Source organism: Phoenix dactylifera, chromosome 10 (genome assembly GCF_009389715.1).
Source record: "Phoenix dactylifera cultivar Barhee BC4 chromosome 10, palm_55x_up_171113_PBpolish2nd_filt_p, whole genome shotgun sequence".
NCBI lineage: Eukaryota > Viridiplantae > Streptophyta > Magnoliopsida > Arecales > Arecaceae > Phoenix > Phoenix dactylifera.
The window spans coordinates 15303051-15312158 of NC_052401.1; positions in this window are offsets into that span (position 1 = coordinate 15303051).

Sequence of the window (9108 nt, forward strand, 5' to 3'; positions counted from 1 at the left end):
AATTTGTTTGGGCTTACATAAATTCAGATCACAATATGTATGATCTTGCGACATAAAAAAACTATAGCCATGAAGGACAGATGGTTATATGAAGAGTTTATTTTTTATTATTTGCGTAACTTGATTAATATGGTCTTTTTTTTAATTAATATGTACTTCATTTGTCTCAATATTAAACTAAGAGAAGAGTAGAGTGAAGGGGTTAGTGCACCATTTCCATGAGATTTTAGTTATGTAGATAGATAAATATATTCCAACTTTAGGTGATCTACTTCTCATATTTATCTGAAATCATTAGCTTGAGAGAGAATAAAATAGCATGTATTACAATAATAGAATATATCATATGCAATTAATAGAGGTGATATAGTGACTCTATCATAACTCTTCATTAAGTTATAACATAACTAGAATAGACCTTAACACATGCATTGCATATGAAAGAAAGTTTAAGCATCCAAAATCAATTTTAATCCATCTTACTAGATATTTTTCACTTGAGAGACTGAATTTGTTAAAAGAGGATGCGAAAGCTCTTTTTTATTTTTGAAATAAAGGACTACCGAGATAAAAAAAACTCTCTTGAGATTTCTTAAGAATAAAAAAGAGTGTTGTGAGACAGGTATTTCTTTCTCATTCTACTATATATGAAAAAGATTAAATATAATTTCTTCGAGCTACGTTGTGACGTAACGGTATAGGCTGCTAAAACCTACTTGTCTATTTATTTTTAATGTCACTGGGAGTCCAATATTTAAAAGACAAAGGGAGTTAATAGATGAGATGCATGGAATATGGAATATATGTAGTTATTAAGAATCAATTCCCCATAAAGTCCCATATGGCTTTTTATTTTTCTTTTTCCCCTCTCATCTCTAAGTTTTCCTATCATATGATCCCATCTAATATAAGTTAAACATCTAAAGGTCGATCACATAGAATTTCTCTTTAAATATAATATAGATAGATATTATTTTGGTTATATTTTAATATAACTATACTAATGAATGTGACCATCAACATGGATGATCGTGCACATCCTATTAGAGTGCCATCCATCTCTCTTCACTTGCGTGACATCCAATCTCTTATATTTTATTTGGAAGATTAACAGTACAAATCTAGTAGCATACTATTTCTATCATGACCAGTGCTTATAATCAAAATTACTTCATAATCTCATGATAAATATTGTGCATCATTCTTATAAATGACATCATTTTTATGAATATAGGAAATGTCAAATTTTCTTTCTCATATGGTAACAATGTAAAATATACTGAACATTCGACGAATTATCTCCAAGAGTTCTCTTTCTATATATTATAAAAAGTTGACACATCTAATTCATCTAAGAGAAAGTATCGAACGATATTCATGAATTCAATTACTTTTTCATTATTTGTATAAGTGATTGATATTCTATCAGTTGTTAGAAATAAAATACATTTTTATATAAACAAAGAGAGTTGATGGATAGAGTTTAAACAAATTAGATGTATCTATCAAAAAATTATACATACTTCTAGATTTCTCTTTACAGAAATGGGATGATTAAATATCAAAACAAGTTGAATATTAAACTTAGAAGTTTGTTTTGTAGTATAACAAAAGATAACTAGTGTTGCATCGACCTACTATATATGGAATGAAAGAACAGATGGATATAAATACTTTTTAATAGATATAGTCTATCTTGTACCTAATGTATCCTATTGTTTTTCTCTCTTAATAGCTCCATGAATTAATTATATTTTTAATCAAACAAGAAGTTATATTCAATACTTTATGGATGAATAAGTGGTAGCATTTTAGTAGATAAAAAGGTTTAGGAACTACAAATAAAGGCTCAAATAATTTATATGATGATAGTACAGAAGTACAAATAAGCTAACCTCACATAAAAGCTCCCATAAGCTAGACTTTAGGGCTTTCACATTACATATCCATCTTTAAAAACAACTAAACCCAAACTTTTCCTAGCTATTTAGGTTTTAGTGAGAAGCCAAATGAAAAAAAAAACATGGATCTTGATGCGATTCCATTAACAAGGGGATGGATATATGCCACAATTTTTTGGAGTGGAATCCAAGTTTTTTTGAATCATGCTACTCATCAATAACTGTGAATGGAACAATCTATGAAGGTCATAGCTTCAACTTAGGCTTCATCTTAATTGCAGAATCATGGACAATAATGTCATGATCCAAAAACATTTTGTATCTCACTCTCAGTTTTTACAATAATAGCTAGAGCATAAAAAGTGAGAGAGAGCACATCTAGATAGTTAAAAGATGTGGTATGATAAAACATACAAAATGCCTAAAAACATCACTGGTCGAATCCCATCGTGCTACATAGCTCTGAATGAAAAAAAAAAAGAAGAAGAAAAAACATGTTACAATCATAAGGAAAATATCAAGAATAAACTATCTCAAGTCATATGCATCTATTCTTCTTGTCAAGGTTACTTAATTGAATTTTAAAAATTGCACATCAAAACATGCAATAGAAGAAGTATTTTCTTAGACATTCTAGACATATTAAGCGAGTAATTACTAATAGCAATCTTAGAGCTATTGCCAATATCTTTAGTCTATTACAACCATTTTGCATGGCCCTCTAGTAGCTTTAGAGATGGCAAGGAGCTTGAAACTGACAAAAACTTGTGTTCCCCTTCTCTCTTTTTTTTCTATTAGATGCTAGCAAATCTTCTTGACTATACTCAATTAAACAAGAAAATTTGAGGCTATGTTTCATGCCATATACAGTACATGCCAATCTGCAAATTGCCAGTCTCTAAAGTAACGATAGAATATTCTTTTTCATGACTTCAGTTACATATGTAATCTCAAGAGGGCTCTTGTTTGAGGTTGAGTAGATCATTTTTTGGTAGTACATTTAGATTCTAGAAAGAATTCATGGGGATGAGTTATCAATTAGATTGTATTCTAGTTTGTTTCTCCTTGGATGTCCAAATTACAGAAATTCTTCTTTTAACATAAGTTTTCAAGATCTGCTATCATCACTCATGCTACAGTAATTATTGATATCTTTGTATTTTGATAATTTAATTATTTGGTATTAAACAACAACTTTAAGATAAGTACCTAATTATGGTCAAAGCTCATTCAATTTCATGAATTACATATATTTTTATCATGCAAACTGCAAAGTATACTATTGTACAACTTTGTAGTTAATTATTTGGTATTAAACAACAACTTTAAGATAAGTACCTAATTATGGTCAAAGCTCATTCAATCTCATGAATTACATATATTTTTATCATGCAAACTGCAAAGTATACTATTGTACAACTTTATAGTTCAATTACATAATAAAAGTTTTTAGGACTACCAAAAAAGTCAAATACATATATAGTACAAGTTAGGGTGCCAACTTCTTCGGTTAGTGAAGTCGCTGGAGGTTGAATATCACCAACCTGAGTTCAACTCTTGCTTCACAATTCATGATCCCAACGAAGTTTGGTGGATCCTATCTCTCTTCTTCATTAAATTTTTTAAAAAAAATGTAGTTGATCAATTCCAAATTGCCTACCCCTTGTTAGATTTTTATGTAAGACCTACACCAAGTTCATCGCAATATTTATATTTTAATAAATTCTAGTGAACTCCTTGAAAGAGTAATGACACCAACAATTATTGAAGATAACAATTCATCCTTCAAACCTAATACATAAAATTTCAATTTTTCTTCTATGTTACCAGCCATACAAGGGAGGCCACACCATAGAAATCTTAAAGTAATATCTTTGACCTTATTTTGCATTTAGGTCACATATCAAAAATCAATTGGAGTATGACACTGTGGCCCAAAATGCTGCTTTTTGCTCCATCCCAGATAAAAGATAGAACATAGCTAGTGGTATTAAAGTAAAGAGCAATAAGTATGTCTCATCATCATAAAGAATAATGACACAAACAAATCATGCTAAAGATGGCGAAGGGTGGGTTTTTTATCCAAAGGTGGGGTTGGTGAAGATGCAGAAGCAAATGGGCTGCCGGACCCCACCCATGGACAATGGTAGGTGGTGACCAGCCAAGTTGCGTTGCTAAAAAGCGTTCCAACGCCTGGTTGACACCAATGGAAGGGTTTTCCAATCTCCAAGTATGTTTTCTTATTCTTTTAGTGGGTAGAGTTGGAGAAAAATCTCAGCGGGCGCTTAGAATACGTTGTTATCATTGTTGGTGCGCTCAAATTTTGGCCCCACAATCCTTAGCCTCTCAACTACCACGGAATTTGGAGAGCGAGAAGGCACCTACTTCTCTGACCCATGGTATCAGGAGAGTGATTTCTCTTTGTTTTCGGTCTTCTCTCCCATGCTTTGAGTCCTCATGGTAGATTTATTGAATTTTTGAAGGACCAATTGTGGCGGCCTGGATTTTCTCTCCTGAATAGAGAAAACACCTCCTCAAGTAGAAGGCTAGGCTATGATTGGAAGAACAATTTTATGAGCACTTGTCTCTTAGACTAAATGGAAAAATGCTAGAGATGACTTGACATGTCACCACTCAGTTCATTGATTCTATAATATTGAAATTTGATGATAAGTTGTGCGATACACAAGGCCGAACAAGCAATACCTACTTCTCTGTGTACCAACATCAAATTTTGACTACCATATTCAACCGGTAAGTCGGGATCTGTATTTTGCACTGCAGAGTACTGTACAAGCTCATTTTGCTGCTGCTTCATCCATCTTGGAAATGGTTGGTTGTAGGTTATCCTCACAATGCATCATATCGGGTACTCACTACCATCCATACTTGAGATGGATGATACGATAATCATTTGAGACTGTACAATACTACGTGCAAAACTTTCAACTAGTGATCGAAGCGGTAGATAATTTTAGTTATCTTGTCCCACTTTACGTCCCCTATTCTTATCACAAAGTTATCTGTCAAACCCTTCATAACTTGGATAAAAATATTCTCCAATCGAGTGGATATTTGTGATGGAAAAAAGGAAGGAGGACTGGAAGTAGAGACGATGTAAGGTGAGTAGATCCAGGGATTGGTTGCACCAACGCTGAGAACGACTCTGGATCTGAAGTACATCTAGCCGAACTTGAGACCTATGGAGCTTCTTCAATGGCACGGCTAAGATCACTTTAAGATTAGAAAACGGCGGTGGGAGGGACCCCAAAATTTAAATAGGTGGGTGGGTTGGTGGGCGTCCACAAATAAATATCCCATGTGATCCGGGGCGAAGTATTACCAAAAGATTCGGTCACCAACCGTGCGCAAAGAATTTAAGCACGAATACTAAAGCAAGGGTTTTTGGTGAGGGTGACGTTTTTATGGCCTCAGCAAGCAAGACTAGGTCTGAGCGGCAGAACATGTCACCCCTCAATACACCAAACACAATGCTTTTAAATCTTGGAGAATAGGTTACTTGGAAGATTCCCTGTCCGCCTCTCTTCTTTGGAATGAAAAGATCTTCATCACCAACCCTTATTAAATTTAGATAATGTATATTGCTAATATTTTGGAGGTACATGAGACATTGAGGGAGTTAGAATATGATTCCAAGTTGAACTTGGACCACCTCTAATTCCTCCAAAGTTGGATCTAGAATTTGTGGCTTGTGACAACATTTGTTGTGGATATGTCATTTTGGGAGCATTCATTTTTCCTAGGGAAATACATGAATTAAATGAAGAGGAGGTGGCATCGACGGACAAAATATGGGTCGGGCCATGGTTTAGGCCCAACATGACCCGGTAAACCTAATTCGATGCGTGGGGGGTGCCCAACTTGGGCCAACATAAAAAAAAGGGTGTATATTGCTTCGTTTTTTTTAAATAGAAAGATCAAATACCATTTAGTTAATAGGGTATTCTGCAAATAAACTTAAGAAGCTCATATTTTGAATTTCATAGGATGTCGTTTGGGCATAGTTAATTTCTGTTAGCCTCGATGCTTCATAATTGTCTCAATATTCACATTGGAGACATGGATTGATACCACGTACTGCGTTGGAGGATTCATGTGAATCTTTTGACCTTCGCTTCAGCAGCCGGCAGAAATTTTCATGCCGGTGGAGCCTCATAAGTCTACTAGGCTTTGATCTATGATAAAATAAGGGAAGTCATCTCTCTTCAAACTCAAGATCACATAGTAAAACCCAGCTTAGAGCTTGGAAAGCAAATCGCGAAAGCATTTAAGTGGATGTGCTTTCATGAAAATATCAGCAATTTGATTAACTAATGTAACTTAAAGGTGCTATATTGCACCGCGAGCAATGCATTAGTACGCAAAATGACAATTATTTTCAATATATTTTGTACACTCATGAAAAATAACATTGTGAGCAATTTGAATAGCACTCGAATTATCACTGTGACGAATGGCGGCATGGGAATACTTAACTCCCATATCTTCCAACAACCAATATAATTAAATAGGCTCCCGAATAGTATTTGCAATAGTATAATACTCAGCCTCAGTATTGGATTTGGTATTAACCATGCATTAACTATTTGCTTTTTGTATTGCTGAGATTAAGGCTGCAAATGGGTCGGGTTGACCCATGACCCGACCCAGCCCGGCCTATTTAGATCTGATTCGGTCCGATCTAAAGAACTCGTGGGGCTGGGTTGAGTTCTAAAATTAGGCCCATTTTATTTTGGATTTTTTGCATGGATACCCTTCTAAATATCGGATTTTGCATGAATACCCTTCCAAAATTGATATTTGCATATATACCCTCATAAAACTTTGTTATTGTACAAATGTCCGTAATATAACGATTGTTCTAACGGTGTTAAAAAAATTATATTTATATTAATTATAAATAAATAAAATTTTAAAATTATACTATTGTCCCTGTCTTCTTTCTCCTGCTATCGGGATCGCGATCTCTTTGCATGTCTACCCATTAAGGGTATTTTAGTCATTTTAATTTGAAACCGTTAATTTTTTAACATCGTTGGATAGCATAGATACATATGTAAAAACAAAAATAAAAAAAAAGGATAAAATGACAAAACAAGTGTTTTACGACGGTATACATGTAAATATCAATTTTTAAAGGGTATTCATGCAAAATTCGATATTTAGGAAGGTATTCATGAAAAAAACCCTTTTATTTTTTAGGTTAGCTCTGGGTTTACTAAATTATAACCTGACCTAACCTAGTCTATTTGATTCTGAGGGAAATTTTAGAACCCGACCCATTTTTTAAACCACCTTGTATCTTTTCCATTTTTTGGGTCAAAATTGATGTTACATAAATCATTGTCATATCCTTGAGAAAGAAAATTTGTTAATTGTATGCAATCTTCTTGAAGATCTAATTTGAAGCAACACTTGTTTGGTAAGACTGAGCCTAATCGTGAGTTCATATCAAATAATTTTAAGATCATTGTCAGATCCATATATAGATACTTCTTAATAATGGATCTATATATTTAGGTTCATGATGGTGCAGCTTCGGACAAATTTCAAGTTCTAGGTCCATACAGCAAGCTCAAAAAGGATCTATAAAAAGCATTTGATTTCCTTGGTCTTATACTTCAATTTATCTATAAAAAGCATTTGATTTCCTTGGTCCTATACTTCAGTTTATACCACACTTGATTTTTAGTATATATTTTAATGGATTCTAAAATATTCAAGTATAAAGATTATAGGTTAACAACTACTTTACATTACATCCATTTAACAATTAGTTTGCTCAAAATCCCCAAGATTTGGACTTGAACTCCACATATAGATACTCATTAATAGTGGATCCATACAATATTTGGGCTTATGATGGTCCAAGTTTTGGACAATTTTGTGGTTTTAATCCACCTAAGTAGCTCATAAGGGATCTATAAAAAATATTTGAATTTCTTAGCCTTACTATAGTTTATACCACTTTCAAGCTTTGGATCTATCTAAACTGTTTAATGAACTATAGAATATTCAGGCATATATGATTAGACGTTAGTTTCTACTCTACCCTGCATACATTTTACTTGTAGTTTGTTATAATACTGATGAACTTGTGGCATAATTGTTGGCTCTCCGCCCCAACCCCCTACAAAGTGACCGTTCTAGGACTCAAATCCATACCAACACATACCTTAGCCTAAGTCCATTGTATGAATCAACGGACCCATTAGCACACATTAACTTACTATATATTTTTTTTTTAGTGACAAGGATACAAGCAGCCAGTAGACTATTAGTTTCTATTAGGTGGTACGTATCTTACCTGGTATGCATATTGCCACACAAAACTAGTTTGGTAGAAGAAATTTTCCACTTTAGCCATCACATGACTCCAACCCTCATCCTATACCCCACCCTCTATCCACTTGGGCTGAAGTCTAGATCCCTGGGTAGACCAAGTCTACTTTAACCATTAGATGATGCTTTGATAGTTTGAGGTCTAAAAATCAGCATGTTCACAATGCAATTGACTTATGTAACCTTAGCTTTATTTCACCTTCAATCCAAGTTCCATCATTGTCCTTGTATTCATATGTTTTATCAAACATGGTTTAGCCATCATATTGCGTTGATTTATTTTATGTGTACTCATTTGGTTCATAAAAAAGAAAAAAAATATAATACATGTCCAGAAAAAAAAAATATCTTAGCAAAAAAAAATAAAAAAATAATATATTTAATTAAAATTTTTAAAAAATATTTTTTATAAAAAAATAATTTTTATGTCCCATGGAAAAAAGTCCATGGGTACGAGAAAGATCAAAAGGTGGAGAATTTGGAAATTTTTTTTGTCAAAAATACTTTTTAAAGGGATGGAAGAAGATTTTTTTAATTAAAAGCATAACAAATATTTTATATATTTTTAAAAAATGGGTACTTAATTAAATATAAATTATTTTATAATATACTATTTTTCTATATTAAATCAGACATATAAAAATTAATTTTTTAAATATTGTATTTTTAAATATTAATTTTTTATAAGAATATTAAAAAAAAATCTTTCTCAGCCCTAAAGAGCTTTCTATGGTAATTGGTAAATAAACCCGCGATCACTGACCTCCCACGCCAACAAACCAGACGTCGTGATGTGCACTCAAACCGCCGCCACGTCTATAAATTCCCTTCCATTTTTCCACCA